General features: G+C 63.0%; 2 non-coding genes across 2 annotated transcripts; both read right to left on the reverse strand.

Annotated features, from left to right (window-relative positions):
* Positions 1-1,232: 1,232 nt before the first annotated feature.
* LOC131867221 (5S ribosomal RNA) lies at positions 1,233-1,351 on the reverse strand. The gene has a single exon (XR_009365780.1). It is a non-coding gene; the product is annotated as a 5S ribosomal RNA (ribosomal RNA).
* A 5,915-nt stretch (positions 1,352-7,266) lies between these two features.
* LOC131867222 (5S ribosomal RNA) lies at positions 7,267-7,385 on the reverse strand. Its single transcript, XR_009365781.1, has one exon. It is a non-coding gene; the product is annotated as a 5S ribosomal RNA (ribosomal RNA).
* Positions 7,386-9,254: the final 1,869 nt, after the last annotated feature.

Raw genomic sequence — 9,254 nt, forward strand, 5'->3', positions numbered from 1 at the left:
ATGTTTTCTTGCCTTTTCTGGAAATTGGTGAAGGCAGTGCATCAAAGGTGCGCACCTCGGTGTGCTCCGAGGTGCGAACCCGAGAGCGCTCCGAGGTGCCCACGAAGTCGAAAGTCGGGTTAATTGCATTGTTTTCCCCGGGTGCGCTCCGAGGTGCGCAACATCGGTGCGCACCAAGGAGGGCTCCGAAGTGTGCTCCAAGGTGCGCACGATTCGGAGCTCGGTTTGCCCGGGGTGCGCACACCTTGGCTGGGTTGCGCACCCTTTGTGCGCTCCAAGGTGCGCACGAAGTCGGAGCTCGGTTTGCCCCGGGTGCGCACCTTCGCCAGGGTGCGCACCTTGATGCGCACGCCTTGGCTGGGCTGCGCACCTTGGTGGGCGCCATGGTGCGCACCTTTCGTGCGCTCCAAGGTGCGCACGAAGTCGGAGCTCGGTTTGCCCCGGGTGCGCACCTTGGTGGGCGCCATGGTGCACTCCGAGGTGCCCAAGATTGGTGCGCACCAAGGAGCGCTCCGAAGTGCGCTCCAAGGTGCGCAGGTGCGCGCGAAGTCGAAAGTTGGGTTAATTGTCCGGTTTGCCTCGGGTGCGCACCTTGCGTGCACCTTCGCCAGGGTGGGCGCCTTGGTGCGCACACCTTGGCTGGGCTGCGCACCCGGGCGCGCACACCTTGGCACCCGCGTTTCCTTCATTTTAAATTTTTTTTTTTTACAATCTCTCAAGTGGGAAATTCTATAATCTCAACTTTTTTTGCCTTTTCAGGAAACTTTTGAATGGAGCGCATCATTGGTGCGCTCCGAAGTGTGCTCCAAGGTGCGCACCTCTGGTGTGCTCCAAAGCTCTCTCCAGCTGCGTGCACCTGCCCCGGCCGCGCACCCGGCCCCGCCCAGCTTCGCTCACCTGTCCCGGGCGTCTGGTGCGGAACCTTAGAGTAAGAAACATCACCGTGCACCTTGGCCAACGTGCGCGACTCGACCGAGCGCGCACTGGCCGAGGTGCACACCGATTTCACCTGGGTGCGCGCGCAGCACCTCGGGCGCACCGGGGTGCGCGCACAACGCCCGGGTTGCACCGTGGCCTGTGTGCTCGGGGCGCCTCGGGTGCGCGCTCGGTGTCGCCCCCGCGCGCGCGGTAGTGCGGGCAGCGCACCCCGGCCCGGCCCGGCCCCGACGAGAACGCAAACGGGCAAAAGGTTTATTCAAATAGCATTGCGACGCCCGGCGAAAAACTAAGAAAGGGTGCAACACCGGGACTTCCCGGGAGGTCACCCATCCCAGTACTACTCCGGCCCAAGCGCGCTTAACTGCGGAGTTCTGATGGGATCCGGTGCACTAACGCTGGTATGATCGCACCCGTTATGAGCTTGTCGCAGTGTGTACTTAGCAAACCGCGACCCACGTGCGAATCCACCCCGGCCACCCACCCCCGTCGAGGTGCACACCCTCCCTCGCGAAGTGCGCCCCGTTCGCCAAGTGTGAGCCCTGCCCGGGTGCGCGCACCTTGCTAGGGCGTCGGGTGTGCACCCGGCCCGGCCTACGTGCGTGCACCTGGACGGGGCGTCGTGTGCGTGCAGTGTCCCGTCTGCAACGCGGTGCCCACACACCACCTCGGGCGCAACGACCTGCGCTCACATGTGGGCCGAGTGCACCTTGGTGCATGTTCGGGGCGCCTCGGGTGCACGCTCGATCTTGCCCCGGTGCACCAAGGCGCTCGGTTTGCCCCGGGTGCGCACTTGGTGCAAGGTGGGCACCCAAAATAGGGATCAAGCACCAAAACACAAGTTTCGGGATGCAAAATGGGACCCAAGGACCACAAATGCGTTCCAAGACCCATGATGGGTCCACGAGAACAAAAATGTGTTCCGAGACTTAATAAACAAATATTGGGTTTTAGGAGAAGAAACATGCTCTGATGCCCAAAACGAGAATCGACCCCGAAAAGGCCACAGGCCAAAAGTGGGATGCGAGACAAAAAAAAATGGGACCCGAGGACCAAAATTGGGTTCCCAGGTCGAAGACAGGGCAACCGGACAAGAAACGACCTCTAAGGCTCGAAATGAGTCCCGACGACTAAAACTTGACAAGAAGCACCCATCAGGCACCCAACTCGACACCCATGGGATGCCGACCCACCCGGGCTTCCACCTAGCACACCTTGGCACCCACCCACCCTCGCACCCAACCTCGCACCCAACTTAGCACCTTTGAACCCACATTGGCACTCACCCTGACCCTGGCACCTTGGAACCCACATTGGCACTCACCTTGACCCTGGCACCCACCTTTGCACTCACCTTGGGACCCACCCTGGCTCCCACCTCGGCACCCACCCAGACACCCACCTTGGTTCCTTGGCACCCACCTTGGATCCTTGGCACCCACCCCGACACCCACCTTGGCACGCAACTTGGCTACTTGCCACCCACCTTGGCTCCTTGACGCCCACCCCGACAACCACCCCGTGACCTACCCTGGCTAGGGTTGGTGCACACCCACCCTGGTGCCCACCTTGGCACCCACCCCATGACCCACCTTGGCACGCACCTTAGTACCCACCCCGTTACCCACCCTAGGACCCACCCCGTGACCCACCTTGGCCAGGGTGGGTGCCTTGGTGCGCACAACTTGCCTGGGCTGCACACCAGGGCGGGCTCAAGATGGCACCCGCGTTCCGTTTTTTTCACTATCTTTCAAAACGGAAATTTTAAAATCTCGTTTTTTTTTTTTTTTTGCCTTTTCTGGAAATTAGTGAAGGCAGCGCATCAAAGGTGCGCAATGCTGGTGCGAACCCGGGAGCGCTCCGATGTGTGCTCCAAGGTGCGGCGTGCACGAAGTCCGAGCCCGGCTTGCCCCGGGTGCGCACCTCGCGTGCACCTTCGCCGGGGTGAGCACCTTGGCTGGGTTGCGCGCCCTGGTGCGCACCAAGGAGCGCTCTGAAGTGTGCTCCAAGGTGCGGCGTGCACGAAGTCGGAGCTCGGTTTGCCCCGGGTGTGCACCTCGGGTGCGCACCTCGCGTGCACCTTCGCTGCGGTGGGCACCTTGGCTGGGTTGCGCGCCTTGGTGGGCACCATGCAGTGCACGAAGTCGGAGCCCGGTTTGCCCCGGGCGCGCACCTCCGCCAGGGTGGGCACCTTGGTGCGCACAACTTGCCTGGGCTGCGCACCAGGAAGGGCTCAAGATGGCACCCGCGTTCCGTTTTTTTCACTATCTTTCAGAACGGAAATTTTAAAATATCGTTTTTTTTTGCCTTTTCTGGAAATTAGTGAAGGCAGCGCATCAAAGGTGCGCAACGCTGGTGCGAACCTGGGAGCGCTCCGATGTGTGCTCCAAGGTGCGGCGTGCACGAAGTCGGAGCCCGGTTTGCCCCGGGTGCGCCCTGGTGGGCACCATGGTGCGCACCAAGGAGCGCTCCGAAGTGTGCTCCAAGGTGCGGCCTGCACGAAGTCGGAGCCCGGTTTGCCCCGGGCGTGCACCGCGGGTGGGCACCTTGGTGCGCATGCCTTGCCTGGGCTGCGCACCAGGGCGGGCTCAAGATGGCACCCGCGTTCCGTTTTTTTCACTATCTTTCAAAACGGAAATTTTAAAATCTCATTTTTTTTTGCCTTTTCTGGAAATTAGTGAAGGCAGCGCATCAAAGGTGCGCACCTCGCTGCCCACCACGGTGCGCAACGCCGGTGGGCACCCGGGAGTGCTTCGAAGTGTGCTCCAAGGTGCTGCGTGCACGTTGTCGGAGCCCGGTTTGCCCCGGGTGCGCACCTCGCGTGCACCTTCGTCGGGGTGGGCACCTTGGCTGGGTTTGCCCCGGCTGCGCTCCGAAGCGGGGTTATTGGAGCGCCGCCTCTTTTTTTGTCGGAGCGTTTGGTGGGGTTTCTCGCATTGGCTCTTCCCAGGCCCGGTTGCCACCCTGGCGCGCACGAAGTCGGAAGTAGGGTTAATTGCCCGGGTGCGCACCTTTGCCAGGGTGGGCACCTTACCTGGGCTGTGCACCAGGGCGGGCTCAAGATGGCACCCGCGTTCCGTTTTTTTCACTATCTTTCAAAACGGAAATTTTAAAATCTCCTCTTTTTTTTGCCTTTTCTGGAAATTAGTGAAGGCAGCGCATCAAAGGTGCGCACCTCGCTGCCCACCTTGGTGTGCTCTGAGGTGCGCACCCGGGAGCGCTACGAAGTGTGCTCCAAGGTGCGGCGTGCACGTTGTCGGAGCCCGGTTTGCCCCGGGTGCGCACCTCGCCTGCACCTTGGCCGGGGTGGGCACCCTGGCTGGGTTTGCCCAGGGTGCGCTCCGAAGCGGGGTTACTGGAGCGCCCCCTCTTTTTTTGTCAGAGCGTTTGGTGGGGTTTCTCGCATTGGCTCTTCCCAGGCCCGGTTGTTGGGTGCGCTCCCACCCTGGCGCGCGCGAAGTTGGAAGTTGGGTTAATTGCCCGGGCGCGCACCTTCGCCAGGGTGGGCACCTTGGTGCGCACACCTTGGCTGGGCTGCGCACCAGGGCGGGCTCAAGATGGCACCAGCATTCCCTTTTTCTCACTATCTTTCAAAACGGAAATTTTAAAATCTCGTTTTTTTTTGCCTTTTATGGAAATTAGTGAAGGCATCGCATCAAAGGTGCGCACCTCGCTGCCCACCTTGGTGTGCTCCGAGGTGCCCACCACGGTGCGCTCCGAGGTGCCCACCACGGTGCGCAACGCCGGTGCGAACCCGGGAGCGCCCCGATGTGTGCTCCAAGGTGCGGCGTGCACGAAGCCGGACCCCGGTTTGCCCCGGGTGCGCACCTCGCGTGCACCTTGGTGCGCACACCTTGGCTGGGTTGCGCGGCCTGGTGGGCACCATGGTGCGCACCAAGGAGCGCTCCGAAGTGTGCTCCAAGGTGCGGCGTGCACGAAGTCCTAGCCCGGTTTGCCCCGGGTGCGCACCTTCGCCGCGGTGGGCACCATGGCGTGCACGAAGTCGGAGCCCGGTTTGCCCCGGGTGCGCACCTCGCGTGCACCTTCGCCGGGGTGGGCACCTCGGCTGGGTTGCGCGCCCTGGTGCGCACCAAGGAGCGCTCCGAAGTGTGCTCCAAGGTGCGGCGTGCACGAAGTCGGAGCCCGGTTTGCCCCGGGTGCGCACCTTCGCCGCGGTGGGCACCCTGGTGCGCACCATGGCGTGCACGAAGTCGGAGCCCGGTTTGCCCCGGGTGCGCACCTCGCGTGCACCTTCGGCGGGGTTGCGCGCCCTGGTGCGCACCAAGGAGCGCTCCGAAGTGTGCTCCAAGGTGCGGCGTGCACGAAGTCGGAGCCCGGTTTGCCCCGGGTGCGCACCTCGCGTGCACCTTCGGCGGGGTTGCGCGCCCTGGTGGGCACCATGGTGCGCACCAAGGAGCGCTCCGAAGTGTGCTCCAAGGTGCGGCGTGCACGAAGTCGGAGCCCGGTTTGCCCCGGGTGCGCACCTCGCGTGCACCTTCGCCGCGGTGGGCACCATGGCGTGCACGAAGTCGGAGCCCGGTTTGCCCCGGGTGCGCACCTCGCGTGCACCTTCGCCGGGGTGGGCACCTCGGCTGGGTTGCGCGCCCTGGTGCGCACCAAGGAGCGCTCCGAAGTGTGCTCCAAGGTGCGGCGTGCACGAAGTCGGAGCCCGGTTTGCCCCGGGTGCGCACCTCGCGTGCACCTTCGCCGCGGTGGGCACCATGGCGTGCACGAAGTCGGAGCCCGGTTTGCCCCGGGTGCGCACCCCGCGTGCACCTTCGCCGGGGTGGGCACCTCGGCTGGGTTGCGCGCCCTGGTGCGCACCAAGGAGCGCTCCGAAGTGTGCTCCAAGGTGCGGCGTGCACGAAGTCGGAGCCCGGTTTGCCCCGGGTGCGCACCTCGCGTGCACCTTCGCCGCGGTGGGCACCTTGGCTGGGTTGGGCACCATTGAGCGCTCCGAAGTGTGCTCCAAGGTGCGCACCATGGCCCTCCAAGGTGCGCAGCATGGCGTGCACGAAGTCGGAGCCCGGTTTGCCCCGGGTGCGCACCTCGCGTGCACCTTCGCCAGGGTGGGCACCTCGGTGCGCACACCTTCTCAATGTTTTCTTGCCTTTTCTGGAAATTGGTGAAGGCAGCGCATCAAAGGTGCGCACCTCGGTGTGCTCCGAGGTGCGAACCCGAGAGCGCTCCGAGGTGCCCACGAAGTCGAAAGTCGGGTTAATTGCATTGTTTTCCCCGGGTGCGCTCCGAGGTGCGCAACATCGGTGCGCACCAAGGAGGGCTCCGAAGTGTGCTCCAAGGTGCGCACGATTCGGAGCTCGGTTTGCCCGGGGTGCGCACACCTTGGCTGGGTTGCGCACCCTTTGTGCGCTCCAAGGTGCGCACGAAGTCGGAGCTCGGTTTGCCCTGGGTGCGCACCTTCGCCAGGGTGCGCACCTTGATGCGCACGCCTTGGCTGGGCTGCGCACCTTGGTGGGCGCCATGGTGCGCACCTTTCGTGCGCTCCAAGGTGCGCACGAAGTCGGAGCTCGGTTTGCCCCGGGTGCGCACCTTGGTGGGCGCCATGGTGCACTCCGAGGTGCCCAAGATTGGTGCGCACCAAGGAGCGCTCCGAAGTGCGCTCCAAGGTGCGCAGGTGCGCGCGAAGTCGAAAGTTGGGTTAATTGTCCGGTTTGCCTCGGGTGCGCACCTTGCGTGCACCTTCGCCAGGGTGGGCGCCTTGGTGCGCACACCTTGGCTGGGCTGCGCACCCGGGCGCGCACACCTTGGCACCCGCGTTTCCTTCATTTTAAATTTTTTTTTTTTACAATCTCTCAAGTGGGAAATTCTATAATCTCAACTTTTTTTGCCTTTTCAGGAAACTTTTGAATGGAGCGCATCATTGGTGCGCTCCGAAGTGTGCTCCAAGGTGCGCACCTCTGGTGTGCTCCAAAGCTCTCTCCAGCTGCGTGCACCTGCCCCGGCCGCGCACCCGGCCCCGCCCAGCTTCGCTCACCTGTCCCGGGCGTCTGGTGCGGAACCTTAGAGTAAGAAACATCACCGTGCACCTTGGCCAACGTGCGCGACTCGACCGAGCGCGCACTGGCCGAGGTGCACACCGATTTCACCTGGGTGCGCGCGCAGCACCTCGGGCGCACCGGGGTGCGCGCACAACGCCCGGGTTGCACCGTGGCCTGTGTGCTCGGGGCGCCTCGGGTGCGCGCTCGGTGTCGCCCCCGCGCGCGCGGTAGTGCGGGCAGCGCACCCCGGCCCGGCCCGGCCCCGACGAGAACGCAAACGGGCAAAAGGTTTATTCAAATAGCATTGCGACGCCCGGCGAAAAACTAAGAAAGGGTGCAACACCGGGACTTCCCGGGAGGTCACCCATCCCAGTACTACTCCGGCCCAAGCGCGCTTAACTGCGGAGTTCTGATGGGATCCGGTGCACTAACGCTGGTATGATCGCACCCGTTATGAGCTTGTCGCAGTGTGTACTTAGCAAACCGCGACCCACGTGCGAATCCACCCCGGCCACCCACCCCCGTCGAGGTGCACACCCTCCCTCGCGAAGTGCGCCCCGTTCGCCAAGTGTGAGCCCTGCCCGGGTGCGCGCACCTTGCTAGGGCGTCGGGTGTGCACCCGGCCCGGCCTACGTGCGTGCACCTGGACGGGGCGTCGTGTGCGTGCAGTGTCCCGTCTGCAACGCGGTGCCCACACACCACCTCGGGCGCAACGACCTGCGCTCACATGTGGGCCGAGTGCACCTTGGTGCATGTTCGGGGCGCCTCGGGTGCACGCTCGATCTTGCCCCGGTGCACCAAGGCGCTCGGTTTGCCCCGGGTGCGCACTTGGTGCAAGGTGGGCACCCAAAATAGGGATCAAGCACCAAAACACAAGTTTCGGGATGCAAAATGGGACCCAAGGACCACAAATGCGTTCCAAGACCCATGATGGGTCCACGAGAACAAAAATGTGTTCCGAGACTTAATAAACAAATATTGGGTTTTAGGAGAAGAAACATGCTCTGATGCCCAAAACGAGAATCGACCCCGAAAAGGCCACAGGCCAAAAGTGGGATGCGAGACAAAAAAAAATGGGACCCGAGGACCAAAATTGGGTTCCCAGGTCGAAGACAGGGCAACCGGACAAGAAACGACCTCTAAGGCTCGAAATGAGTCCCGACGACTAAAACTTGACAAGAAGCACCCATCAGGCACCCAACTCGACACCCATGGGATGCCGACCCACCCGGGCTTCCACCTAGCACACCTTGGCACCCACCCACCCTCGCACCCAACCTCGCACCCAACTTAGCACCTTTGAACCCACATTGGCACTCACCCTGACCCTGGCACCTTGGAACCCACATTGGCACTCACCTTGACCCTGGCACCCACCTTTGCACTCACCTTGGGACCCACCCTGGCTCCCACCTCGGCACCCACCCAGACACCCACCTTGGTTCCTTGGCACCCACCTTGGATCCTTGGCACCCACCCCGACACCCACCTTGGCACGCAACTTGGCTACTTGCCACCCACCTTGGCTCCTTGACGCCCACCCCGACAACCACCCCGTGACCTACCCTGGCTAGGGTTGGTGCACACCCACCCTGGTGCCCACCTTGGCACCCACCCCATGACCCACCTTGGCACGCACCTTAGTACCCACCCCGTTACCCACCCTAGGACCCACCCCGTGACCCACCTTGGCCAGGGTGGGTGCCTTGGTGCGCACAACTTGCCTGGGCTGCACACCAGGGCGGGCTCAAGATGGCACCCGCGTTCCGTTTTTTTCACTATCTTTCAAAACGGAAATTTTAAAATCTCGTTTTTTTTTTTTTTTTTGCCTTTTCTGGAAATTAGTGAAGGCAGCGCATCAAAGGTGCGCAATGCTGGTGCGAACCCGGGAGCGCTCCGATGTGTGCTCCAAGGTGCGGCGTGCACGAAGTCCGAGCCCGGCTTGCCCCGGGTGCGCACCTCGCGTGCACCTTCGCCGGGGTGAGCACCTTGGCTGGGTTGCGCGCCCTGGTGCGCACCAAGGAGCGCTCTGAAGTGTGCTCCAAGGTGCGGCGTGCACGAAGTCGGAGCTCGGTTTGCCCCGGGTGTGCACCTCGGGTGCGCACCTCGCGTGCACCTTCGCTGCGGTGGGCACCTTGGCTGGGTTGCGCGCCTTGGTGGGCACCATGCAGTGCACGAAGTCGGAGCCCGGTTTGCCCCGGGCGCGCACCTCCGCCAGGGTGGGCACCTTGGTGCGCACAACTTGCCTGGGCTGCGCACCAGGAAGGGCTCAAGATGGCACCCGCGTTCCGTTTTTTTCACTATCTTTCAGAACGGAAA

This window comes from Cryptomeria japonica, unplaced genomic scaffold (genome assembly GCF_030272615.1).
Source record: "Cryptomeria japonica unplaced genomic scaffold, Sugi_1.0 HiC_scaffold_166, whole genome shotgun sequence".
NCBI lineage: Eukaryota > Viridiplantae > Streptophyta > Pinopsida > Cupressales > Cupressaceae > Cryptomeria > Cryptomeria japonica.